General features: G+C 46.3%; 1 long non-coding RNA gene across 1 annotated transcript; it reads left to right on the top strand.

The window, feature by feature from the left end:
* The first annotated feature begins 322 nt into the window (after nt 1–322).
* On the top strand, nt 323–27,505 carry LOC309843027. Its single transcript, XR_014299907.1, has 3 exons — nt 323–408; nt 22,349–22,491; nt 26,890–27,505. It is a non-coding gene; the product is annotated as an uncharacterized lncRNA (long non-coding RNA).
* Nucleotides 27,506–27,939: the final 434 nt, after the last annotated feature.

Here is a 27,939-nt window from a genome sequence, read left to right as displayed (position 1 = left end):
CAGGGAGCAGCATGTGGGGCTTGATTCAAGGACTGCAATCAGGTCCTGAGCCAAAGGCAGACGCTGAATTGAGCTACCCGGGTGCCCCCCAGCTGCAATTCTTGGCAAGCCATCCAGGAGCTGTATTTTCAGTTTGCCCACCCCCCTGGGCACTCCCCATTGGAGCAGTGGGTCTGGGCAGCACCAGGGGCTGTGCTGTTTCCCGAGCCAGTGGCTGTGGTAGGTCAGAATCAGCTGCTCATGGTGACTCCACCAGGATGTGAGGACAGGAAGTCCTGGGCAGCTGCTGAAACCTGTTTTGTTGCAGGACGTTCCTGCTTGCCCTGAGCTGTATCGACTGCCTTCAGTGCATTTGGTGAAGCAGAGAAATGAGTTGAAGAATCAGTGGGTCCTAGACATTGGCTCCTGGTAAGTTCCCCAGGAGTGCACACTGGAACCCATTGTTCCTTGGTTCCCTGCTGTTGGTTTCTTCTGAACCATTTGTTCAGGCTGGCCTCGCTTGAGTTGTGGCAGGAGCTGATCTAATTTGTGAAGGTATCCTTGAGAAAAGGAGTGGACGTGAAGGAAGCCAGGGTATGCATTTGGGGAGATCTCTGTTGGTAGTATGTGTGTGTGTGTGTGTGTGTGTACAAGATGGGGGATGCTAACTACCCCCTCCCAAAGTCCTCTGGAGAGAGTACTGGCTAACTGGTCTACGTTTGGTTAGAACCCTGTGACTAAGGAGATGGTTTCTTTACTGCAACACTGCCTGACCCGTACATGTGAAGCATGGCCACTGCATAGCTCTCTGGTATTCCTTCCTCTCATTCAGTTGCCTCCACATGGGTGGGTGGGGAGGGTTGGTTTGGCTTTCTTAGTTTGAATAGGAAGCCCTTGGGTTCTGTCGGTGAAGCTCTGACTTTCGGGGTCAGATTTTGTGTTTCTTCCCTGTCCTTTCTGAACTTTTGCCTAGGAAGATGGGGAATACTCCTTCTGTTCCCAAAGAAAGTGCATTAGAGCATATTTTGAATAATTGGTGCAAAGGGCTGAAAATCACCCAAACAGCCTGTTTAGCAGGAGGGAGAAACAAGAGACAGAGACTAAGGAGTATCAGTCCAAACTTTGAACCCACCTCCAGCCTTGTCAGTGGCGCCCTTGCCCCTCCCCTCTCCCTGCCCCCCCCCATGTCTGCACCCTCACCCCTACCTCGTAGCTGGCTCCTACCATTGCTCCTGCTCCTCCTACCATCACTACTGGGGAGCAAAAGCATCCATCTCGTTATGAGGTTCAAGCTGGAGCACCTCCCAATCAGCATGAAAGGGCCCAAGGACTCAGAGTGCCCACCTCAGATTTCCCCACAGGAGCCCCAGGTAAAATAGACATTTGGTCTATTTTAGAATAGATTGGGGAATAGATTAACACACACTGGACACAGGTGTAATGTATCAGCATTAACATTAACTTAAGTTTGCTGGCTTAATTAAAATAGGCATGTCTTTTGGAGTTACCAACATCGAATATAATACAGAGAATCAACTTCTCTTCTACCTGAACTAAATTCATATTTTATCTGTTGCAATTTGACTTAAAATAATGGTTACTTCTGTCTGTTTCTTAAAGCTGAATGGGTAATTGTTAAGAGCAAGTAGGTTGACTAAAAGGTTTATAGTTTTCAGCATCTTTGGTAACCTCAGACTTTGAAGTTTTGCTAGGTTAAGTAATAACTCAGTGGGTGGCTAAATTTTTTCCAAATGAGATAAAATACTGAAACATTCATTACTAAACACAACTTCATCTGCTTTTGGCTTCTTATTACAGAAAAACCAAAGACACTGCATTCAGCTTTATGCTTAATTGAAAGAATTTATTATGGAGAAGCATGTTTCTGGAAATTAGGAAACATATTCAAAAACTTCTGATCTAAAGAATTCTGGTGTAATAGTGCATAGTCAGTCATGACATCGTTCTCACTGGAAACTAAGACTTCTAAGTAAAAGTTCTGATAAACATAATTAAGACTGTCAGGAAATGATAAAGAAAGCAACTTTATATACAAGGAAAGTAAGCCATGATTTGGTAAGAATGGGATGAGGAATGGGAATACATTTTTGTGGAAAAGAAAGTAATTTTGTCCTAAAATGAGACTGATTATTTAGAGAGAGAACGCTTAGGACAAAATCTGAATGAAAAAGAAAGTTGTCGAGGTTTGTGAAGGGGAATATTTGGAAAAGAATTTAATGTGTGGCCAGGACTGAAATGGAAATGAATGAATTTTTTAAAATATACTAGTATGAGACTGGGATTTGGGGTTTTTTCTCCGCTAAAACGACAAAGTTCTCTTGAATTGTTGGTCTGCTCTTGATAAGAAATTATAAGCAAAGTTTTCTTTATCTGCCTAGAAAACCAAAATTTCTATGTTGTCTTATCAGTTTGTTGATTCCTTAAAAAAAGTTAAAACTTCTCCATATTGAAAGAGCTAAGTTTTACTAAGGCTGTGTAACCTTCTATACTTGCCTGTAGAATCTCTTTCTTACTGCCAACTTGGTTAAATAATTACATATTGAGTGTTATAATTATCTGAATCCTATTTAAGCATGTTCTTTATAACCTTCTGAGGTTTTTAACAAACTCCCCAAGATTCAAATTCTAACTGGAGTCTTTTTGACTAACGAAGCTTGTTTATGTGGTCTGTGACCGATCACAAGTAGGCAGAGAGGCAGGCAGAGAGAGGAAGGGAAGCAGGCTCCCTGCTGAGCAGAGATTCCCGATGTAGGGCTCGATTCCAGGACCCTGGGATCATGACCTGAGCTGAAGGCAGAGGCTTTAACCCACTGATTCACCCAGGTGCCCCATTCCTGCTCATTTCTTAACTCAGGCAAAAGACCTTGTGGGCAAAGCATCCCATGATGGGACTGAAATGACCCCTCAAATAATAGGGACTGCCCTGACACCAGCAGGACCCCACGTGATTGACCCTGAGGCAGTGATCAACCTGACCTTTAGGCCCCAGCTGCACATACCCCCCTGCTTTCATCCCAGTTTTCCTTATATAAACCTAGAAGTCTTCACAGCACTTTGGAAACAGTCTTTGAGACTTTAGTCCACTGTCTTTCCAGTGTTGGCCTCACAGAAATAAGTTCCGTTCTTATTTCACCACCACCTATGTCTCTGCCTTTGGATTTGGCCAGTGGTGAGTAGGCAAACAAACCTGACGCATTTTCGGTCCCCAAGCCAGGGGCTCTTGCCCTCTTGGACCCCAGTGACACCACCAATTTGAAAAACAACAAGGACCAGCAGGGTCATACTATGTGTCTTCAGCTTCTGTCCTTTCATTGAGGACTTCTTCCTACAACAGCACATAAATATCTATTTGCTCTCTATAAGGCATACAGAGCATTCTATGGCACAGATTTGCCATCCTTGATCTAATCAGTTCTTAACAGATGAACTTTAGGTGGTTTTCATTTTTCTAGGAAAAGTAATTCTCTTTTTTTTTTTTTTTTTTGCACACTTAATATTTCCCGGACTAGATTCCTAGCAGCTAAGATGCCAGATCAAGATCTATGGGTCCTTTAAATGTTGTTAGTATCTGCAGAAAAATCTTCCATTTCTATAAGCTCATTTTCCTCATAGCAATACAGCCACGTGTATCATGTTGTTTACAGAACCAGTTTGAACTCAAGGATCCTCAATGATATAATTTAGGTGGCAAAGTACAATAAAATCCTAAGAGTTTTAATTCCATGAGACATCTATTTCATTGGAAGTTCATTCCTTCGTGCAGCTGTTATCGATGCTTGCTAATTAAACATTTGCTGTAATTGTCTGATTGTGACCAGCATCATGTTCAGCCAATAGCTCCAGACCAACATTGTCCCCCAATCCTATTTGTACTGTAGTGGTTTTTCTTACTCTTGCTGATGTGTTTCTACATTACTGATTCTCAATTTCTTTTTCATAGGGTGCTGGCTTAAACAAAATATTGTCAGTTTGCAGAAAGATAGAGCTAAGTAAAAAACTTGCTTTGGGGTCTTCTCGGTGGCTCTGTCAGTTGAGCGTTTGACTCTCAATTGCGTTGAGATCAAGAGTTTTGATCTTATATTTTGAGTCCTGTGTTGGGCTCCACCTTTTTAAGTAGGTGTGGAGCCTACTTAAAAAAAAAAAAAAAATTAAAAAAAATTTTTTTTAAACCCTTGCTAAAACAACAACAACAAAAAACAAACAAACAAACAAAAATCTTGCTTTTATTCCCATATCTTTCCTCTTATCAAGTATAAGACTTACCAGTTAATAACTCTGATACCTGTTACTGGGTAGAATCAGTGATTCCTTTCACTTCAAAATGCAGAAGAACTAGAAAGTTTCAGAAAACAGTTTAGCAGCTTAGGCAATTTTTTCCACATCAGGGATTGCTGGACTTTGTTTTATTCCCAAACACCTGACAGGTATGACTCAGCAGTAATTGCAGCGTCTAGACCCATCCAGAACCAGAAGAATGTCTAAGTCGGGCTCATTTTGTGTAATAAAATTAAATAGTTCAAAGGAAATCTTGGAAAGATCTTGTTCAGAACAGAGCTGTGACTAACATTGAGTAGTTCTATGTCTCTCCTAAGAGAGAGAAAGAGAGGGAGCTTTTATGAGCTCAGTTTGCTTAGATACAATGTCTCAAATGAGATTTCAGCATCAGGCAGTTGGAGAATATGTTGAGATCATTAAAGTATGCTCTACCAAACCGCCCCTAACTCAACCTGGTAAAATCTCACTCATGGGGCTGCTGATGGGGCAGCTGCTTCTGCAAAGAATTCTACCTGATGGAAGGAGCACATGAATCTCGGCTAATGACCAAGATTCTGCTACAGACAGCTAGAGCTGATTCTATACAATGTTACAAACTCATCTTCAAATGGGCCTTGCACTACTGTGCTTCAGACCACACCCGTTCATAAAGAAAAACTGACATCAAGTTTCTTTGAAGCCAGAGCCCTAATATTAAAAGAAAATGGAAAACATATTTCTCTCAAATCAAGGAATCTGAGAGCTGGAAAGGACCTTGGAACTGTTTGGGCTTAGAGTCCTATATCCTAATAGAAGGAAACAGGTCCCCAAAAATGAATCACCTTGTCCAAAGTCACACAGCCCCTTTTGTAGCAAGGATACCCCAAGCAAACCCCAGCTTTGCTCTAGCACCGTCCTTTTGAGTGATGCCAAATTATTTTCAATTTCATGGCACAAAGAACTACTGTGAAGATTTTATGTGCGATTCAAATGTTCCATATAATTTATGTTTTAATTTAAAATGTAATTTTGTCTTTTAGATCTGCAAGATCTAATAAATGCCAGGAACATGACTTTTATGGAAAAGTTGACTAAAGAATTACTATTAGAAGTGATATAATTAATGGTACTTTACTAGCTTTATCTAAGATTAGCTATATTAGCTCGATCTAAGATTAACGAACCCCCAAATCCTCGCTGTTTGCTTTATAAATCCCCAAAGCTATATCTGCTCTTCAATCATCTTAATGAAAATGTTATCTCTGAGGCCACCAGAGGGCGCCCTCCCACAGCAGATGAGCACAATGATTTCAACCCTGTAACAGGGACCAGCCCGCCCATCAGAAAACACCGCGCAGATAGATGAATTTGTGCCGGTTGTGAAGCATTCTTTTGTCTAGTTCCTTGACATCATGTGGTCTATGGGTGAGTTTCCTTGTTTCATGGTCTCTCCAGATCAGCCATTTTCATTCATGAAGGTGTTTTATCACAATAGCATCCACCCATTTATAGATAGATACGTGCTAAATACTTTATGTACAATGTTACATTTGATCCCCCCTCAAGAGCCTTACAAGAAGTTGTATCATCCCCGTTTTAAACTTAGCCTTAGAGTGTTATGTAAGCCAGCAGTGGCAGACACAGAATTCAGACTGAGGCCCATCGGATTCTAAAATCAGCTCACCAAACTACCATGGTATTGGTTTCAAAGCTGGAAGGAACTTAAGAAACAATTTAGTTCAAATCTCGGATTCTAAAATCAGCTCACCAAACTACCATGGTATTGGTTTCAAAGCTGGAAGGAACTTAAGAAACAATTTAGTTCAAATCTCCTCAGTTTGGGATGAGAGAACTGATACTCAGAGATGAGAAGTGACCTGTCCAAGTCATTCGACTCAGTCAAGGCCAGAAACGGGAGATCACTTCCTCCCCATCGCCCATGATCCTGGATCCCACCTCATGGGAATCCCTGCCTTCTCTGGGAAACCCAAAAAATCCTGCACCATGCTATACCCCTACACAGCAAGCGAAGCCATGGGATTATTAGTCTATTACCTGTACAGAAGAAATGGACCTTACGGATGGAAATTTTGCTTCAACATGGTTCTCTGACTTCCCCATTATGGCCAAGCCTGGGAGAAGGGAATTCACGGGCAGAACACCTTGCATTTTCAAAAGTCATCTCTCTGCTTCCAGAGGTTCTCCCTGCACCCTCTACACTGCAGCCAGACGGGGGTTTGGTGCTTTGTTTTGTTTGTTCTGTGGAGCACAGCTCTGAGCAGTTAGGCACTCTTCCTTAGATTCTCCAAAGGCTCACCAGGCTCCCTGCGCCTGGTCCAGCGCAGATGCTTAGAAGACTCATCCATTCTCTAGTCTCACCTCTTGCCAGTCCTCCCCCCATTCACGCACGCACACAGACGCACACTCACGCACACACACACGCACACACACACTTTGCTCTAATCATAGCAAACTATTTGGTGAACCTTAACACTCATAGCTCCATCCAGCAGGCCAATACACTCTTCTGCTTTTGCATGGAACATGTCCCCTAGTTTCACCCTTGTCTTCTGTGTCACCTTCAAAATTCAAACATCCCTTCAACCTAGAAGCCTGCCTTGCCTCTCCAAGGTCAGAATGGATTAGAACTCTTCAGCTGAGCCCTCTGTCATGTCCCTGGTCACCCTGGCTTTTCCTTGTCTCTGTGTATTTCTGGGGCCTCCACCAGACTGGGAGCTTCTGAATAGCACGGATCCTGCTGTTTTAAACTGTGTATCACCAATGCCTAATAGAATACGTAGCATAGATTAAGAAGACATTTGATCATTGAATGAATGATGGAAAACAAAAAGAACAGAAGACAGATCCTTTGGGCGAAAACCAGTTGTATCACACTCAGTTGTCAGATTTTCTAGTTAGGGCAAAAGCGGAAAAGCCTTGGAGAAGCAGCACCTCTTCATTAGCCAAAGAGCCGTGAGAGCTTCTGGTACGTCAGTCAACAGTGAACCTGGTAGCTCGCTAAAGATGGGTTCCTCAAAACCACAAAGGCAGGTGGCGTGGAAACCCTATGGCAGGATCACGTTTTCTAATCAAAAGTGCACCGTCAGCTGGGTAACTCTGAGGCTCTAGTGGTGTTACCACTCTCCTTCTTGGGTCTTTTTATCCCTGCAAGCTGGGGGAGGGAGCTGCTCCAACTTGTTCGCCCACTGCCTTGCTTTCCTTCTCCTGCACCTCCTCATAGAGACAACTTGAATTGAAAAGCAGGCAATGAGGTAGCACCATTTTTAAGATGACAAAGGTATATCCATCACCTGAGGTCAAACAGGGAAATGGGCTCTGCCTTCTTCCAGCAGGTGGGGCAAACGGGGAGCAAGGAGTGCAGCATCCTCCCAGCTAGCCGGGCAGACCGGGAGAGGCAGCCTCTGCTCCCTTCCAAACCCCTTCTGCGCTGTGAACGATGCCCTTGCACAAGGAGCTTTACCTCCAGGGCATCCCCCCAGCCCAGCTTCTCTGGCCCTCGGCGCACGGGGCGCACGCCTGTGTGGACGGACCAGGCGCTCTGGACCCAGAGGGAGTCAGCCTCCCCGCCTCTGGAAAGAGAGCGACAGGAAGGACAAAAACAGAATAGCAAAACCCAAACAGGCCCTTGCAGATCTGGAGAGCTTGGTTGCAGAGGAAAAGAAAAAGATCCTGGCCTGACCCATGACTCGGTGTGCATGGGCCCTTGCCCGAGTCACGTGCCCGGAACCCAGCCACGCTGGCGGTCATGCCCAGGGCCTGCGGGGCCGTGGGGCGGAAGCAGCCAAGGCACCTGTAAGAGAGCCTGGTGCTCAGAAGAGAACGAACGGCAGGTCAAGGCACCCTTACACAGTCCAATGCGTGTGGGGCCTGACAAAACCGAGGGCAGGAACATCCCCCACGCAGGAGCTGAGAACCTCTCCTTCTTACCCAGGGAGAATCAAGGGTGAGGGTCTGGGAGATGACAGTCGTGCGGGGGGGGGGGGGGCAAAACCCCCAGTGTGGTAGCGTCCCAGTACCCATGTGCCACCCCACAAGCCTTGAGTGCTAGGAGGTGGACGAGGGGTCATGGCAGTGGGAGCCCTGCAGAGGTGAAGGCCAACCCTGGACAGGGAGGGCAAGAAGTGGGCGTGTGCCTTGACTCCCTCGGTCCTTCAGGGAACCTGAGAAAATGTCACCGCGAAGAGTGATTTCTCCCCCAGGGAGAGAACCAGGACAGGGACTTAGTGTCCACCTTGTAGAGGACAAAGCACAGTCGTTCTCATGACTTGTAGATCCCAGTTACACTCTGTAAAGGAAGTATAAGGCTGGAGACCCGAACACTGAGTGACCCGTTATTCAATCTCAGAAAATGGTGCCTTTCACGTTACAGTGTGCCTTCACATCCCGGGTGCTGTTGAATCGTCAAGGAAAGTGCTGTTGCTCCTCTTTGTCGAGGAGGGCACTTTCGCACCCAGCTGCTCCTCTGAGCTCCATTCTGTGTTTCCCACGACTGTAGAGCATCTCCTCCAACGACCCACGCGGGATCCCGACAACCTACATGTCCAGAAAGGGATTCAGCGAGCCCCCCGTCCCCACGGATCCAAACCAGACCCTGCTCACCTCTAGGACTGCCCACCTCGGATCCCAGCACCACCGCCCTCCTCATCACCCAGCCAGAAATTTGCAAGACAGCCTCTGCCCCTCCCGTCCCGTGCACCCAGGTCTGCAGAGTACCGCTGCTCCAGACGACCCTTCCTGCGTTGGCGTAGGTCCTGACCACCTCCTCTGGCTTATGTGTGGCCTGGATGCTGTTTGGACCTCCTGTGTTGCCACCCTCAGTCCTCTCCAACCCCGGCTCTAGGTCCCCTCCCTTCCAGACCCCACATCCCAGTGCTGACAGCACGATCCTTATAAACACCGACTGCATGGCATCCTAGTTCTCCTTCACACCATGCTATATCCCCGTATCATTAACACACATTTCAAATCCCCTAGCTGATCGCGTCCCCTTCTGTCTGTAACTCAGCTCTTCTTTCTGGATCCGCCCCCCCTCATTCCCTGACTGGTGTTCTATGTCCCACTCGTACTCAACTAGTCAGAGTTCGCTACTGGACCTCATTTCTCAAGATTCCTTCCCTGCTCGTGTGTCATTCTCTCTGCCTGGAGTTTCGACCGACTTACATCAGTTTCTCCGGCAAGCTTCAGCTGACTCCCCTGGTCCCAGCACAGGACGAGGTTCCATCATGGCACATTCCACTTAACTCCAGTGCCTACTCCCTGGGTGTGAAGTTGTGTACTCTCTTTCTCACTAGAGGCTGTGCTCCTTGAGAGCTGAAATTGCTCATTCCTATCCCAGGGTCTAGCACAGTGGCTGTCATGTATAGATGCTTAGTAAGAGTCAGGTGGATGATGGATGGATGAATGGATGGACGGATGGATAGGTCTCTTGTTCAAGTCAGCATGGCTTTCAGAAGAAGGAACAAGGACTCAAAGTCAAACCTTCTTTCCATATTCGTACTTCTGTATTACCCAGCTTTGAAACCAGTTCTCCAAGCTACCAGATTTCCTAAATACACCTACCATTGCAGGCTGCTACAAATGATGATAATATACCTGGAGAGCCCCGGTTGCTCAGATGAGGGGCCCTGCGCCCAGGGAGTACTAGGTGGTAATTTGTCTGGTGGGTTTTTGTGTCCTGGACTGAATGTTGCAGAACCAGCTAATGAAATCTACATTGTAATTAGGGAAAATATTCCTGCAGCAGGTTGGAGAGATAATGACGGCCTAATTGTTTTTTCCCCCAGTATTTTAACACAATGGTCTAGAAAAATAATTTAGAATTGTGATTTTTATAATTACCATCTTTTGAGAAATCTGTTCAGAATTATAATTATCACTTCACAGGCTTCAGAGCTAACTTTGAATTTGGCACTTATAGGCTTTGTGTAAGTTATCTCCTTTGTTTATCTCAAAACACTATGATGTAGCTCCTACTTACCGTACTTTGCAGGTGAGGAAACTGAGCCTAAGACAGGCTGAGAATCTTGCCCAGTTACCCTTGGTCGCAGGGTTGAAATCGAGCAGTCTCTCTGCTACTGAACTCAACCCATTTCTCTATGTTGCCTCCGCAGCTCTCAAAGAATCAATTATTCAGTTAATTTAGAAATCCTTTATTGCTTTTTGGGGGTGTGTGTTTTGTTTTGTCTTGTTTTAGAGAGAGAGGGCATGCATACTTGTGAGCTGGGGCAGGGGCCAGAGAGAGGGAGAGAGAGAATCTCAAGCGGCTCCATACTCAGCATGGAGCCCAACACGGAGTCGATCTCACAACCCTGAGATCATGATCTGAGCTGAAATCAAGGGTCCGTCGCTTAGCCAACTGAGCCACCCAGGTGCCTCAGAAATCCTTTATTGTTAAATAGTGCCAGGCCTGTTTTAAAAGCTACTGGAAATACAAAAGAGACCAAAATAAAGTCTTTGTCTGCATGGAGCATATGCTCCCAGAGGAAAGCAAATAAGGAATAAATATATAACATATCAGATATCGATAAATGATATGAACAAGAGAAAAGGGCGTGTGTAGAAAGAAGTATTTAAAGAATGGACGCATCTAAATTCCAAAACAGCGGTGTCTTGGTCTCAGTGCCCCGGAGACACACTCGGCGCTTGAGACTGAAGGCACAAGGTTGGTTGGGAGGTGCTCTCAGGAAATACACCCGTGGGAACATGAGGACAGCAGGACTGGGCAGAGAGGAGGCTGAGCCATAGTTTGATTACGTCTGAGCCCCCAGCAGACACTCCAGGGCAACCCTTCAAGGTCGTCCAAACTGAGGCAAAGGGGACTGAACCCTTGTATCCCTGCATCCACCAGGCAATGGCCCTTGGCTACCACTGGGAAGGAGGGAAGCAGCTCTGGGCAGCGAACGGGCAATGCCCCGTGAGGGGCACTTTTTGGAGTCTTGGCTCTGTTTCTGGACCGCGGGTATTTCCCGTCAAGCCTCTCTTGTCAAGTCAGTGGCTGAGACCAAAGAATTAGCTGCCTAAGCCTACCTTCTGCATTTTTACAAGCCAGGATGGTAATTTCTGTGCCTAAAGTGTTGCTGTAAGAATCAGAATGAAAAAATGGTGATACATGACCCTAGAGACATGCAGAGGGGGATTAAGTGAATTAAGTTTCTCTATACTGTGGAATATTGTGAACTGTGTGTGAAAAAGAAATGATCCGGAGCAATCTGAACAGAGGCAGAGAGACGAGACATATGAGAGAAACAACACAGGGCAGGACAATGCGTATCACGTGATTTCGCCAATTTTAAAAGACATCTGTTTGCATCTGGACAGAAGGTGAGTGGAAGGTGATCTGGACACTGCATCCAAGCAGTGACGGTGAAGGCAGGGGTCAGCAGGGGTGGTGGAGGCCAGGCAGGGCTGGAGCAGAGAGAGGTCTAGAACTGGCCTTGTCTCTAAGGGCCAAGATGGGCAGAGAAGGATTGAAGGCGATTTGCTGGGGCAGATGGCACTGCAGGGGACACACTTGGATGTGACCTTAGAGAGAGCTTGCTCTCTAGAGTTGCTTGTGCTCTGCAGTCAGCGAACCTCCCCACCCCACCTCTCACTGACATACTGACCCGGGGCGAGGCAGTGCCTCTGAATCTGTCTCTTCCTCTGCGAAAGGGGAATAATAATAATACCCACCTTGCAGAGCTGTTGTCGAGATTAGACACGAGTCAGTCCAACACTCATTCACGGGGGCCACTGTCATTAGCCAAAGTGGTCACTTGACATTCCCTCCACTTCTAAACAAGAAGCAGGGAGTCAGAGCAAGGAGTTCCCTGGGCCAAAATAAACAGGCCAGGAGAAGCCAGCTCTCCAAATGAGCGAGTCTTCTGTCAGTGTGCTGCCAGGCGGCCAGATGCAAAGCTGATTCACTGAAACTCTGCTTGTAAACCAGGGGTTCACTTAGTTTTTTAAGATATTTCATCCAACTAATACAGGCATGTAGTTAAAAAAAAAAAAAAAAAAGTAGCCTAAGGCTTCTAAAGAAATGTAGCAAGCCCTTCACCATATCGGGTGACCCATTCCAAGGGCAGCATCGTTTGTCCCAAGGAGCTGTCTCACCCACCGGACAGTTACCTCCGGATTCCTAAATAATACGCTTATTTTACTATCTCGCATTTTACCAAATGAAGACATTATCTATTGACTCTCCTGATCTAAACATTTAGCCTTCCTTATTCCAGCCTCCCACCCCCAATTTGTCCCATAGTTTTTGTTATATCAAAAATACAGGGTTTACATTATAATGACTGTGTAATCCGATTCTTTGAATTTTTTTTCAAACTCCTCAGCAGATCTTCTGTCTGTCTATCCTTTGACTGTTGTTTTCATACTCTCCTACTGGGTACTTCACTGGTCTCATTACCTCCTCTCTTTGTTCCAACATGGAAACCTCTTTCCAGAAGCTTCTGTCCTCCTGCTCCAAGCTAGAAGGACTGCTCTCTGGGCCTGCTGCACAGCTACCATTGGGGGAATGCTCTATGTTGCTCTTCTGGACAGAACCCTCTGTTTCTCTCTCCCTAGTTTTGTTGGGGCACATCCTTAAAAAAGGAACTTGGCAGAGAAGTGTGTACGCTTTGTTTTCTACCCTGGACTCCATATTTTGTGATTGGCCAATAGCCAGATGGCTTTCTTCCTGGTAAGGAACTTCATAGCCTTGAGTTCAAACAGGTATATCCAAAGTACTAGATATGAACCCATTTACCTAACAAACGTGGACTGGAAGCAAGGCCCTGTGCAAGGATTTGACTCAGTAAAACGGGGGCTCTGTTCTCCACATGATTTTTGCTGGGGAAAATAAGTAAACAGGCAGTGATGTAATGTGATTTATATTATAGCAGGAACTTGATATGGTGCAAAAAGAACATTCCCACTCCTCCCAAAGAGGATTTAACCTAGTGTGAGGAGCTCTTAGAAGGCTTCCTTGAATTGGTCTGCCTAAGAGGGAGCCTAAACAATGAGAATGCATGTTTATTCACTTACATACTATATAATTGAAAAATTGGATCTAGCTATTTTACAAAATATTTATAACTGTCCTGGTGTACTGAACTCTTTCCAGTTTCTACAACTGTTTCTAGATCTCTGTTGTTTTATGCATTTCAACATTTTCCCCAAGCATTTGAATGGTACCTGGCATATAGTAGGCTCTCAACACACAATTACTGAATGAATGAGTGTCAGATGCGGCGTTTTATTTTATTTTTTTAAAACATTTTATTTATTTCTTTGACAGACAGAGATCACAAGTAGGCAGAGAGGCAGGCAGAGAGAGAAGGAGAAGCAGGCTCCCCGCTGAGCAGAGAGCCCGACACTGGGCTCGATCCCAGGATCCCGAGACCATGACCTGAGCTGAAGGCAGAGGCTTAACCCACTGAGCCACTCAGGTGCCCCAGATGTGGCATTTTAATATGTTGGGGGAAGAGAGTCCTTTAAAAAAGAACATCTAATAAATGGTCCTGGGACAGCTTAGTACTGAAACACACAAGAAAATAAACGAGTTGCTTGCTTCATCCAATTTACAAAAATAAATTCCAGATGCACTAAAGATAAAAAATCTTTAAAAATTTTTTGAGGACAACACAAGAGAATATCTGTATGACATTAGAGTAGGAGAGGGTGAATTAAATAGGACAGAATGCAGGAAGCTCAGCATGAAGACTGATAAAGTAGGCAGTATCGAGGCAAATTTTCCGTAACACAGAAGACACTTAGCACAGGGTACTGTGCAAGATTCTCTTCTCCTGGACTCTGAAAGTTATGTTGGTCACTCTGATAGACTGATTCTAAGTGTGGCCTTGCCATTTATTGGGTATGGTAGTGTGATTGAGTGTTTTATCTTCTCTAAATTCAAGTTTCCATTTCTGTAAAATGAAATTAAGATCATTTCAGAGCCTTGCATTATATGATAAATGTAAAGCCCTTAGCAGAGCGTGTGGCTCACTTTAGGTGCCAAGTGTGCGAGGTGTTGGGGTTTTCAGCATTAAAACCCCATGCTCCTATCCTTCGCCCTTGAAGGGCTTAAAGCCTATTGGACAACTTAAGACAAATAAACAGCTAACGGTAGGGTGCCAAGTGCTGTCCCAGCTCTCTTTACTTTGGCCTCCTTGGATTAAGAAGCAACATTGCCCCCGCTCCCCGGGGAGCCACCTGTTGGCATCCTTCAAGAGTCCATTCCTCAGGATTCTGTCATGGCTCCCTTGTCCTCACCATGCGCTGTCTCCCCAAGTGATCTCATCCACTTCCATGGCCATGACTGCCTTCTCTGTGGGGGCAACTCCAGTTGTGTCTCCAGCCAAAACCTGATATCCTGTTCAATGGATGCCTCAAACGTAGTATGTCAGGACCTACTCTCCAGCTTCCTATGTCCCTGAATAAACTTCTCCACCACGGCTCCGCTCAACAAGTGTTTTTCAACCCTTTCCCGCACTCCACTTACTCATGATAAAAACTCAGGGCCATTCTGGAGAATTCCCCTTCCCCTTACTGCCCAAACCACGTTCATTCTCCCACTAAAACACTTCGGAAATCCCCGCACTTCCTTCCACTGCCTTAACCACATTGGTCTAAACCATCATTGTCTCTCACCTGGGTTTCCGCTGTAACTACATAATAAACCTCCCTGAATCCCCACTTCCCCTTCCCAACTTCCTCATTCTTGACCCAGATCTTTAAAAAATGTACATTTTATTTATGTTTTCCTACATGAAATTCTTAGTTGGCTTCCCATCCTGCTTAAAACTCTCAGTCTCTTCCCCTGATCCATGAGGCCCTGGGTTACTTGGTCTTCAGCCACCGTGGTTACCTCTGTCCCATTCCCCTGGCTCGTCAGCTTTCAGCCACACTGGCCTTTTTTCAGTTTCTGTAACTCATTAAATTCTTCCTACCTCAGGCCATGGGCACATGCTCGTCTCTCCGCCTTGAGCAGTCCCTACCTCCCTTTTGACCAGACTAAGCCATTTCACGCTTTTGGGTCTCTTCTTAAATGTCATCTCATTGTAGGAACTTTCCCTGTGGACCTTATCTAAATCACATAGTTGAAATTTCGAATCATCTTTTATTCCTTCTAATGTTTATCGATTTTAAAATACCTTGTTTATTTTTATGCTTATAATGTGTTTACCTGGGCGCCTGGGTGGCTCAGTGGGTTAAGCCGCTGCCTTCGGCTCAGGTCATGATCTCAGGGTCCTGGGATCGAGTCCTGCATCGGGCTCTCTGCTCAGCAGGGAGCCTGTTTCCTTCTCTCTCTCTCTCTGCCTGCCTCTCAGTGTACTTGTAATTTCTCTCTGTCAAATAAATAAATAAAATCTTTAAAAAAATAATAATGTGTTTACCTCACCTAAAAGACTGAAAATGTAGAAATTGTCAATTTTGTTCCCGACTGCTACCAGGGAGGAGGATGGGGTGGGGATGGCCCTCGACCAGGGATCTGCCAGGACTGATCCCCCCTCCTGGATGACCCAACCATCTCTGCCCCTAAAGGACTGTCACTCTAGGAGCCCGGTGAGGACTGTGACAGACAGCCTGGTCACTCGACAGCCTCTCCCACAGGAGCCCTGGGCCCCAAACCACTTCCAGCTAAGTCTCCTTCCTCACCTCCTCTCACTAGGGATCACCACCCTAGGTGTGTTGCCTTAGCTTCAGGAGAACAGGGACTCCCGCGGGCAGATCCCCAAAGGAAGGAAGACAGAGCCACATACTTACTAAAGGTGTCTGCCCGTTGCATGTTAAACTGGGGACTGACTACACACTCACTGTCCCTTCTGAAATCCCCCTGGGCTCCTGCCCTTGGCTGGTCCACACCCTTCTTTGGCCTCAGAGCTTCTCTCTCTAGATCCCTGACTGTACCATCCCCAGCCCTGAGCTTTAGCCACAGTGGGCCCCGGAGCTGAGGTGCACACAGGGCTTGGTCACTGTACCCACACATCTCCATGGCCGGCCAGCCATCCAGGGTCCTGCTTAGCTTCCACACCTGGACCTGGCTCTCCTCACCCTCTCCTGCTGTCCCCACCCCACCCCACCCCCTGCCCCGCTCTCCAGGGCTGGACACGGACTTGCACATGGACTCATACCACAGTGTCACACACGTGTTGCAGCCGCAGCAGACCAGCTGTGCCATTGCCCGGGGGACCAGGCCCAGAGAACACCTGCCTTCTCACAGAGGGAAGGCAAAACTGTGGGGGCTGATGGGAAAAACCTTTTCCAAATGGCATCGATAAAACTTCCCTGGAAAGGGCGCACGTCTTTGGAAGGTGACCGGGTTTAGACAAAGTTAAGAGGGTGGGATCCCCGTGATGGGATTAGTGCCCTTTAAGAGGAGGAAAACAGGTCTCTCTCCCTCCAGGCACCTGCAACAGAGGAAAGGCTGCATTTGCAAGCCAGGAAGCTGGACCTCTCCAGGAACAGGATCTGCCAGCACCTTGCTCCTGGACTCCCCAGCCTCCAGAACTAGAAGAAATAAATGTCCGTTGTTTAAGCCACCCACCCAATGGTGTTTTGTTATAGTGGCTCAATCTGACTCAAACAGGTGTTAGATAAATAGACTGTTTCAGGGGCTTCCAAAATCTGTTGATTCAGAACCTTTTCAGGGTAGAGATGAGAAACCACTACTTTTAATAAACCCCACAAGAGATTCTTATGGAGACAGTCTTGCTCTGATGTTTGGAACCTGCTGCCTAGAGAAAAGTGCCTAAGATTAAAAATCAGAAGATGTGGGTTTGAATTCTGTTCTGTAAATTATTAGGTATGGCATTTGGGGAAGCCATTTCATATCTCTGAGTTTCAGGATCTTGCTCTGTGAAATTGAGGATTAAAGATGTGCTTCAGAGCACAGCTGTGGGGCTCCCATGCCCCGTGGATTTTATTTACATCACTTCACAATCTGCGAAAGGTCAAACTTTTCATTTGTTGAAGAGCTCTTCCTCATCATCTCTGACCATCTTCCTGGCACAGCCCACACTTCTCCAGTGAGATAACATCCCTTTCCTCTGACTTCTGAAGAAGGACTAATAACAGTAATTCACGGAGCCTTTTGCTTTTCCAAAGTCCCGGGCTATCATTATTTAGATACACATCGTAACACACCCACAGCCTCCCTAGCCCATTTGCTGCTGGGGAAGAAACCCAGCTCAGGTAACAGCAGCAAAGCCAGAACAAGAAAGCTTGGTCTGACTTCCATAGGGATGACAAGGGCAGAGTTTCTGGAAAGTAACAGAGAAAAGCCATAACCAGGCATTTGGGGACTTTCTAGGCAGTTTCTTAACTGGCGTTCACATGCTGGGTCTTTTAAAAACATAACTATTGGGGGCAATGGCAAAATCCAGAAAACTGGGTTCCCTATCACAGGTATAATGGAAAAAATAAAAAAGAACTCTCAAATCTAAGCAACTTTTTTCTTTTTTTAAATAAAGATTTTATTTATTTATTTGACAGTGATCACAAGTAGGCAGGAAAGCAGGCAGAGAGAGAAGGGGAAGCAGGCTCCCTGCTGAGCAGAGAGCCCAACATGGGGCTCGATCCCAGGACCCTGAGATCATGACCTGAGCCACAGGCTGAGGCTTTAACCCACTGAGCCACCCAGGCGCCCCTCTAAGCAACTTACTGTATGAATCCAGGAAAATCCTTCCATCCCCTTGTCTCTCAGGTACCTTATATGTAGAATAGGACCAGATGAAAGTATAAATGAATGAATGAATGAACCCAGCTCTCTGTAAGACACCTGGGGGGACATCTGGTTTTTTGTCTTAGGATGTGGCACCAACAAACCCCAGTCACTCAAACCAGATAGCTTGATTTGTTGATTCCTCCCAGTCTACCTTAATTTCCCCTACCCCATTATACTGACCTGATGCAACCCCTCATTATTTCTCACCTGGACCATTTCTCTCACTCCTAACAGGTCTGTCTCCTTGCATTCACTAATCCACCCACCCACCCACCCACCCACCTATCCATCCATCCATCCATCCATCCATCCATCCATCCATCCAAGCATCCATCCATCCAAGCATCCATCCAAGCATCCATCCATCCAAGCATCCATCCAAGCATCCATCCATCCAAGCATCCATCCATCCAAGAATCCATCCATCCAAGCATCCATCCATCTGTTGGACTAAAAACATTGACTTTAGTATCTTCTTTGTGCCAGGAATTGTTCTAGTGACTGGTGAACAAGAAAAAGTCCCAGCCTTCATTAGGCTGACACTGTAGTCAGGACAAATAGTCAAAAGACGAGTTAACAAATACATATAAAATATCAACTGATGTAAAGGAAAGTGTTATCAAGAGAAATAAAATAGAGTGAGGGAACAGAGTATGGGCGGAGAGCTGTATTTTAATGAAGGGAGTCAGACAAGAACCCTCTGGGGCATAATTGTATTTGTAGGAACTTAACGAATTAAGGGGGTAGGTTATATGAAGATCAGAAGGGGGAAATGCATGCAAAGGTCCTGAGGTATAGACACGCTTGGTATGTCCTAGGAATTGGGAAAGACCAATGTGACTGGAATGGGGTAAATAAGGGGAGAGATGGTAGAAAAGGGGCTTTAGGCATAAGCATGGGCCAGGATTCTATGAAAATAAGAGAGAGCTTGAGAACGCCTGCGTGACTTTTGGCCTGAACTACTGAGAAAACAGGGGTGTCATTTCCTGAGTGGGCAAGTGCTGGGAAGAGTGGGGATGGGTAAAACTTCTGAGTACGGTTTCCTGTACAGTTTCAGTGTGCGTATTTGATAACCAGGTACGCCTATCAAGGATGGATGTTGGGTACATAAGTCTAAACTGAGAGGAGAGGCGTGGGCTGGAAGGTGAATCTGGAGATATGGATGTTATTCAAGGCCAAGGGGCTAGAGAGCCGGCAGGGGAGACAGAAGAGATGGGATGATTGGCCGTGGGAGGACCATAATAATTCAAGAACTGCAGGAGAGGAAACACCCAGAAAAGAGACTGAGAAACAGCAGTCAGTGAGGTGGGAGGAACACCTGGAGAGGGTGGGGTGTGGGCTCCAAGAACAGAAAGAATTTTAAGAAAGCGAAGATGGTCACCGTGTCGAGTTCCACTTCTTTCAGCAGAGGATTTAGATCAATTCACATTTTTTGGAATACTCAAGTATTGCACGTCTTTCTTACGCCTTATTTTGTATTTCTATTTACTATGCTGTTGTCTTTGCTTATATATTTCTCGTTTGACAAAAGTTCAATTTGTAACTGGTTTGTAGGGGAGTCTCCAATTGCTGAGTATAAACATGAAATTGTTTTGATTTTCCCCACTGTGGCTTCCAAGTTACGCTATGTTGACGTCCCTTTCCCACCAGGCAGTGGCTCCCTTAATGCTATTTTGGCCAGATTACTTAATTTTCAACAACTTTTGACTAAAAGCACAGTCTAATTCTGTTTTTAAAAACTCAACTCTGTTTATTTAAAAAACAAAGTTCTTCCAAAAGGCACGTCCTTCTGTTTTTAACTTTTTAAGTGGAAATTATCAAACACATACAAAATCAGAGAAATCCTATTCATTTTAAATCTCAGTCTGCTCTCCGAGTCAATGTTCTCCGTCTCTAGAGGCTGGAGGAGGGGGACCCATGGTGGCCCGCTCTCCCCGGGCTCATTCCCAGACTATCTTGTCAAGGCCCCCAGAGATGAGATCATGTCATCTGTCCCCTCCCCATACTGCTGATGTCATGAATTCTGACTCTCTTCATCCTCTAGTCTTTCCTAACCTCAAAAATACCACAGTCCTTCCCTGCGCCTGTTATCCCTGAGCTCATCCTCCATACCACCCAGAGACTTGGAATGGGGTGAGCACATCACACCAGCACCCCCACTTACCTCCAGTTCTCTCTCCCATAGCCCTGCACTGGAGGCTGTCTCCATGGACACGCCTGTCCTCCTTACAGGAAATGGTGGGCTTTTGAGGGGCACGTATTGTCTCATTTCCTGAGCTCTAGCTCAATTCCTGGTACGTTGTAGATTCCAATAAATGCTAAGTAAAAGGCCAATAGAATAAACATGAACTTGGGTCCTTCTCAAGAGAGGGTCAATAAATAACACTTCTGAACAATTTGAGAAATAAATCAAAAATAAAGACACAGATGAAATATCACCTTTAGTAGTGAGAGATCCTCTGTTGGACAACATAGCTTCGCTTGAGTGCCAAATGAGTCAGCCAGGGACCTATGGCTTTAGGCAGATGCCCACCCAGATGAGGGGGCTCTAGGGGCAGAAGGGGGTGGGGAAGGAGAGTCACAGCAGTGTGTGCTCTCTGTGGGCAGACCTGCTCCAAGAAGGAGACTGGCAGAGCTGAACTCAGTATGCCTCGCTATTCTCCCAAATTTACTAGGAGAGAAATCACCTGTCTCCCCCGAGGCAGAGAGTGAGAAAAGGGAGAGAGATCCAGAACATAGGGGGTACACTCATTTGGTTCCTTGGCAGGAAGGAAGCAGCAGACAAGGAAGGTTCCCCGTGATCAACTACACACATTGAACATGGCAGGGGACCCCCCGTCACCCAGATTAGAGTTTCCAATGCTCACAAAAGCAGTCAGAGGTAGGTATCATGATCTCATTTTATAGGAGAAGAAGCCAAGGTTCATAAGGGCTTAGTCACGTATCCCAGATTATAAACCAAGGAATGGTAGAGCGAGAGTAGATTCAATTGCATGACTAATAATGGCTGAGATTTGTTTAGGTGCTTATTCTCTGCTGGGCTGTGGGATATGGACATGGATACATTTAATCCTTACAACAATTCTATGAGGCAGATATTGGTTTTTGTTCTATTTTGCAGACGAGGTAATTTAGACCAAGGTCACAGCTCAGGATGGAGATTCAAAGAACAGCCTGTCCTCCAAAGCCTTGGTTTGTCTCCAGACTGTCATATTATCCTGGTCTCGGGCAAAACATGTAGGCAAATCAGGAACTTGCCCCAAATCACAGGACATAATGCCACTAAGACAAAAAGTTCATTTCTAAAACAGATGAGCTCTCCAGGGTCTGGGTTTAAATCTCACCATTTGTCAGCCTCTTCCTCGCCTCCCAAGGGGTGGTGATGCTACCCCATCGCAGAGGCAGGTAAACCCCAGACTGGCGAGTGTGCTCCGCCCAGGCACAGGGATAAGGATCAAGTCACGTGAGCCCTCACTTCTCAGGCAGGAAGCAGGTTTATGGTTTATCTTCGCCTGCAGAGGGCTGGCTCCTCTCCGGGTGTCTGTTTTGACCCAGTGAGGCTGCTCTCCAGTGTTTGCCCATGTCTCAGACAGGAAGGGATGCTCAAGGTCCCTCTGTTCGGGGGCAACTCTGGGGTTCTGTGATAGAGAGCAAGGGATAAACCCTAGGCTGGGAGAGGGGCAGGGCAGGGCGATGGGGTAGCTGGACGTGGGGTCTAACTGCTTCCAAGAAGATGGGATAGTTCACTAAATCCTCTCAACAGAACTGAGAGGCAAGTGTGATCTCCGTTTTTCAGAAAAGTAAACTGAGGAAGTTGACATGGAACAAATGGGCAGGAGGAGGAACTGAGTGGCGGGGCAGGTGGAGAACGAGCAGAGAGAGAAGCGGGGGAGATCTCTTCCTCTCTCGCAGGTGGCGCGTTCCACACCAGCATGCCCAGTCTCCTGCCCCACTTAGGGAGAAAAGGTGAACTCTGGATGGGGGAGGTGTGGGCGCAAAGGTGGTATTATGATGCCCACTTATAAGGTAAGAAGCCAGAGGCCCTGCCTGAGGGCCACAGATGGTAGATGGTGGAGGAGAGCCTGGAACTCAGGCTGGTCCTGCTCTCGCACTGATGGGGTCTCTCGTACCCGTCCATACCTTGCTTAAAGTGTTACCAGGACCAACAGCTTCATTCTCACCTGGAGATTTTTTTTTTTTTTTTTTTTATAAAAGGAATCTCAGGGCCAGCCCCAAGCCTCCTGGCCAAAATTTGCCTCTTACCTGGATCCCTAAGTGATTCCAACATCCATTCACACTGAGAAGTCCTGTCCTACACCACACACAGGTTTTCCTGAGGTTCCTTCTAACCCCCAGGTTCTCACTTTTCCATCACAGGTGGGCACGTCCCCGTCACCTCTCTCTGTTTCTCTCTCTCACAGCCTTGGCTCCCAGACCCCCTGCAGCACACACAGCGTGCTCTGCTCTCTGCCAGGCACCTGGGATTCTTGGTTCCCACTCTCGTCCGTCTCCGTGAGCTGGTGAGTGCGTTGGGGGACAGGAGTGCAGCATAGCATGTTGTCCACACAGCAAAAGCAGCTCCTTAGCTCCTTACTCGTCTCCACCGCTATCTACAGACCTCATCTCATCCTGATCTTTATCAAAGTAAATTACAGACTTGCCCAGGTTTTCAGAGCTAGTTTCGTTCAGATGAAGGGCTCTTCAGTGCTCCTTTCTCTCTCTCCGTGAGAAGAAAATCTCACTGCCAGTTTGGAGATACTGAAACACAGGCATAGTACGTATTCTTTATTTGTTTTTAAGATTTTATTTGCTTATTTGAGAGAGAAGCGAGTGAGCGCCCACGAGAGAACATGAGCACAGGGAGAGGCAGAGAGAGGAGAAGCAGGCTTCCCCATGTGGGGCTTAATCCCAGGATCCTGGGATCATGACCCGAGCCAAAGGTAGACACTTAACCGACTGAGCCATTCAGGCACCCCTAGTACGTATTGTTTTAAATGACGATACTGGTTGCTACAAGAATTAGTCTTCTGGAATGCCCTCTGACCTGCACGAGTCCCCCGTGACACTGGGATAGTGGCCCGTCCTGAGGCGTGCTTCCTCTGCTGGCCAATCTCATCATTCCAGAAACCAGTAGCCTTAGCCTCCAGCCTCCACTGTCACTCACTTGCCGTGAGACTTTGTGAAAATTGGCTCTGATGTAAGAAGCACTTAGTTCAGGGACGCCTGGATGGCTCAGTTGGTTAAGCAGCTGCCTTCGGCTCAGGTCATGATCCCAGCGTCCTGGGATCGAGTCCCACTTCGGGCTCCTTGCTCCGCAGGGAGCCTGCTTCTCCCTCTCCTTCTGACTCTGCCTTCCACTCTGTCTGCCTGTGCTCTCTCTCTCTCTGACAAATAAATAAATAAAATCTTAAAAAAAAAAAAAAAGAAGCACTTAGTTCAGTGCCACAAGCAAAGGAGACAGGAAGAGGCACTTCCGATTGATCCCTGGGTCTCAGTTTCCCCATCCAGGGAATGAAGGCGTTCTGCTAGAATCAATTTTCAAACTGTGGTCTACAGAGCTTTGGGAATCAGGCTGGATCTGTACCTGGTTTGGGCTGAGACAGGAAAGAGAAAGCAAAGGGACCCCTGGCTGCCCCTGGTTTCAGTCAGGACAGCTGACATTTATCTGTTTTACACACAAACTTTCTCAGGAGACATTCTATAAACATATATATTTTCTGGCCTAAAATAATTTTGAAAACCCTTGTGCTGAAAACTGTCTGAGATTCCTTCTAGCTAGGACCAACTGTGATTCCAGGCCTGACTGGGATTTCTTAAGGAGCACTAAGCAAATATTTATGGAGTACCATCCTGTCCTTTGCTGAGTGACGTGCCTGGATGGCTGCTTTACGATGTTCCTTTTGGTGGCTGTAGGGAAAGCGGACCATAAGGATAGGTGACAGACATGCCAAGATCCACTCAATGTTCTCTCTGTAGCAGCAGAGCCCAATTTTTAGCTGGACCCCTGGTTGCGCAGAACACACTCTGTTCCCAGCCGCCCGGGTAGCTAGGACAAATAGTCAGCTGTTTGACTATATTCCGAACAATTCCATAAATGGAAGTGGGTACGATTTGTGCACCATGCCGTTAAAAAAAGAGGGGGTGTATGTGCCTTCCCCTTCTCCATTGCTTCCTCCCAACTGGACAGTATGCAGACAGTGTGGTGAGCAATGTTGGGTTACATGAGCCAGAAAATACCAGAACTTCTACTTACATTTATTGTATCCTATCCTCGTAACTTATTTTTTTGTATTTATCTCATAATATACATCCACATTAGTATGACAATACTCGTAATAATAGCCACCTCTTAATGAGACCTACTGGAAACTGGACCCTCTTCTAAGTACTATGCATTAAACAGCTCATACAATTGCCCCAATGAGCGGGTGAGGTTGCTATTACTATCATAAAACTGATTTTGCAAAGGGGAAAACTGAAGCACAGAAATTAAAAATACCATGTGCCTGGGCAGACACAGAGATGGGCTGTATTTATGCCTCTCAAAAGGACAGCATGAGGGGCACCTGGGTGGTGTAGTGGTTGAAGCATAGGAATCTGGATTTCGGCTCAGGTCATGATCTTGGGGTGGTGAGATCCAGCTCCCAGCTCAGTAGGGTGTCTGCTTGAGATTCTCTCCCTCTGCCCCTTCCCCACTCACGTGTATTCTCATAAAAAAAAAAAAAAAAAAGAAAGAAAGAAAGGAAGAAAAGAAAAGGAAAGGAAAGGAAAGGAAAGGAAAGGAAAGGAAAGGAAAGGAAAGGAAAGGAAAGGAAAGGAAAGGAAAGGAAAGGAAAGGAAAGGAAAGGAAAGGAAAGGAAAGGAAAGGAAAGGAAAGGAAAGGAAAGGAAAGGATAGAAAAGAAAAAAAGTCCTCGGGGAGCGGACAGCCTCCGGTAGTTCATTCTTCCTGGCAGGCTTGTCCCTTCCCAATGCAGCCCCAGCCAATGCCTGAGCAAGACAATGGCAGAAGGGGCTCAGCCTCTCCACCCAAAGTGGGATTCATCTAAAGGACTCCCTCCTCCAGCACTCTCCTTTGGGCAAGCAGAGACTTTATCAAAGAGTAGTTCCAGCAGCTTCCTCTGTAGTTCTAGCAGCTTCCTCTGCCTAGTCATGCTCACTCCCTTCCTAAGTCTACTCTTGGGAAGTTACTTACTCTCTGTGGCTCAGCCACTACTTCCCAGTATGCCCAACGGACACAGTGGCAGAGCTAGGATAGATGCCCGAGCAATACAGATGACTCTTTGTGCACCCCTCGTTATCCTGTCCCTCCTTCTGTCTTTGCACTTGCCATATGCAGTGACATTTTGGTTTCTGAGTCTGGGGTGTGTGTGCATGTGCGTGTGCACATGCCAAAACATACATAACATAAAATCTGACATCTTAACCATTTTTGCAGCGTACAGTTCAATGGCTTTAATTATATTCACACTGCTGTGCAACCGTCCCCATGCCATTTCCAATACTTGTTCATCAGCCAAAACAGAAGCTCCGCGCCCCTTAAACAATAACCTGAGTCTGCTTTTTAGGCCCAAATATAAGCTGAGCTTCATCAAGACAGCGATTTTGCCTTACTCATCTCTATCTGCAACTCCTAATGGGGCCTGACATTTACTAGGCATCCAAGACATTGCTTCCTGAACTGAAGAATTAAACGAGAAAATTTCTTCTGAGATACCTGGAAAAATTTGGGAGAAGTGACATTTCACTGGACTCTTACAAGATGAATGAGATTTCAATAGGTGGGCAGGAGAAAAGAGCATCCCAGGCTGTGGGAACAGAACGACAGAGTGACTACTTCTGGCGGCCACTCCAAAGTCAAAGTTCCCTTCTCAGAACTGCAGTTTTGTTTACGACAGCAAGGTGCACAAGTAAGAAATATACATACATTTCCTATCCTCTCTTTCAGATCCAGATGGCCATGTAACAGTTGTAGCCAATGAGATGTAGGCAAAAAAACAAATGGTGATTTTGGGGGAAGGTTCACATTCCTGAAATGGGTATTGCCACTTCCTCCTTGTTTTCTTCCTTCTATTTCTCATCTGGAATGTGGGTGTAATGGCTGGAGCAATAGTAGCCGTCTTGCAACCTTGTAAAATTATGGAGTCCTTGGTCTTGCCATTTTTGTGCCACTGAATTAATGACTCTAGATGTTTGTGTTTAATTCCTAACTGTAAAACTTGCCTGAGATTTTTTTTTTTCATAAATGGCATTTAATGTCTTTTTTTTTAAAAATATTTTATTTATTTATTTGACAGAGAGAGAGAGAGACCACAAGTAGGCAGAGAGGCAGGCAGAGAGAGAGGGGGAAGCAGGCTCCCCACCAAGCAGAAAGCCCAATGCAGGGCTCGATCCCAGGACCCTGGGATCATGACCTGAGCCGAAGGCAGAGGCCCAACCCACTGAGCCACCCAGGCGCCCCTAATATAAGTCTTAACTGATATGTTAGTCAGCAGTTTTAGAAGCACTGGTAAGCTTGGAAAACGAAACTAAGTACCACCCCAAGAGCCATGGATGGCTCTGACCAGCAGAAGAAATTCTGCCTTCTCTGCCTCATGGAACTAGCAGCCAAATGGGGAAGTGGCCTCTGCAGTGGCTCTCTGGCAGGATCAGGAAACCACACAAGTCAGCAAAAGCCACAGTCTAGAAGTGAAAATGACCAAGAAGCCGCCATAGTCAAGCAGTGTCTCTGGGAAGCCAGATCTCCTGGGCATTTGCCAGCAGAGCCCCAGAAGCAGGCAGGTGAGGCCACCTTGCCACTCTATCTTCTAAACCCTGCTTGAGAATATATGACTGATTGGACTAATTCATATTTAGAACTCGTACCACAAAGGAGCTCTGGAAATGCATTTTTGTTTTTGTTTTTGTTTTTGTTTTTAGGTTTCCAGTCTACACTCACCAGAAGGAGGTTGGAGTAGAGACTGAATGCCATGCATGACATGTACCATAGCCTGGAACAGATATGTTCTCCATCTTCCCCTGACCAAGTACTGCTTATCCTCCAGTTTTGGGGTTAGACTTCAACTGCTGGAGAAGGCATTACCCGACCCCCCGGTCTATTTAGATGGCCCACCTCATGTCCTTGCTGAAAATCCCCATATCATCCTGCAATTTTCCATAACAAACCTCATATTCAATATACTCCTGCTCTTAGAGCGTGTCTTCCTTGCTAAGCTCCATGATAGCAGAGATGGGTCTCTCTTCCTCACCCCGTGTCCTGGGTAGTTTGCCCAGTGGGTGCAACATTACAGTCTCTCTGTGTGAAATGAGTGAGCGTGTTGCACGAGTAAATCAATGGATGCACAAAGGAGAGCATAGGGGTAAGCACTTTGGAAGAGCAGGTCATGAGGCCAATACAGACATTGGTCAGTTCCTCTGACACGGGAGGGGATTTCCATCTCTGAATTGTTTGGCAGCAATGATAAGTATAAAGGCTGGTGGACCTGAATATCATCTGGAAAAACCTGTCACACTGTAAATAATTTTCATCATCATCTTTGAATGGAATGAGACTCGCCTAAGAGAAGGGGATTTCCTATTCACGTGTGTCTGTCTCCAACACCAAACCCTGGTCCCCAGACAACTTGACATTGAGGAGTCCGGAGAGGCATGAGATGCTCAGGAGCCTAAAAGATGCAGGAAAGGGGTTTGTTCAGAGGTTGCCCACAGCCTGGTCCCCAGAACAGACTATCTCAGAAAAGGAACATTTCCCATATAGTTCTGGGACAGGAATGTTTGGAATACAGACTCACTTCTTCAAGGATTTGACTTGATAACTTGTTCTCCTGTGTGGAAGCCTGGCCATAATATTGAAAAGTTCACTTCTCCGAAGAGAGAGCCTGAATGGTAGCTATGTGTTAGCACAGTAATGCTTAGGCTCTGGCACAAAATCAGTCTATCAGAAGCTCCTTCCCTCTAAATACAGGGACC

The sequence above is a fragment of the Mustela nivalis genome, assembly GCF_964662115.1.
Source record: "Mustela nivalis genome assembly, chromosome: 10".
Classification (NCBI taxonomy): Eukaryota; Metazoa; Chordata; class Mammalia; order Carnivora; family Mustelidae; genus Mustela; species Mustela nivalis.
This window is presented reverse-complemented; position numbering and strand designations above follow the sequence as displayed.